Here is a 496-nt window from a genome sequence, read left to right as displayed (position 1 = left end):
GCTCATTGTGGTACTCACCAAATTTCATCCGGGCTGCCATAGTTGATTATTAATTGCACGTATACTTTCCTCGTAATACTGCAGTTTTTTCTGGGGACAATTAACGCTGTACAGTCTTCACACATCCGGGATTGTAGAGGAATGCTCATAAGTAGTGTCAAAAGTCTACCCCCTAACAAAGGTTACATGATAATATCTCTTTCCACTAACCCAACCTGGTAATTGCTTTTGGTTTTGTTTTTGTATATAATCAGCTCTTGCTCTCTGTCACAGGATTATCATATTATCACTGAACTCAAATTCCCTTTTGCTTTTTGCTGGTTTTGATGCAAGTGCACTTCAAAATCGGAACCAAAAGCAGATACCAAGGGAGAGTGTTAGCCGACTGTTGTGCCAGGTTAACCGTAGAGCGAGAGAGAGAGACTGGACCGTAATCCTTGTGCTTGTGACATCTCCGTAATTCAAGTTTGTGGCAGCCTGGTCAAGCTTGCAGTGA

At 42.1% G+C, this 496-nt stretch overlaps 1 long non-coding RNA gene across 1 annotated transcript in view; it reads left to right on the top strand.

The window, feature by feature from the left end:
* The window catches only part of LOC119594787, a 2,428-nt gene that overhangs the window by 944 nt on the left and 988 nt on the right, over window positions 1-496 (top strand). The gene's annotated exons all lie outside the window — the stretch shown is intronic.

Source organism: Penaeus monodon, chromosome 34, assembly GCF_015228065.2.
Source record: "Penaeus monodon isolate SGIC_2016 chromosome 34, NSTDA_Pmon_1, whole genome shotgun sequence".
NCBI classification, from domain to species: Eukaryota; Metazoa; Arthropoda; class Malacostraca; order Decapoda; family Penaeidae; genus Penaeus; species Penaeus monodon.
The sequence above is the reverse complement of the archived record's forward strand: the minus strand, read 5'-3'. Positions and strand labels throughout refer to the sequence as shown.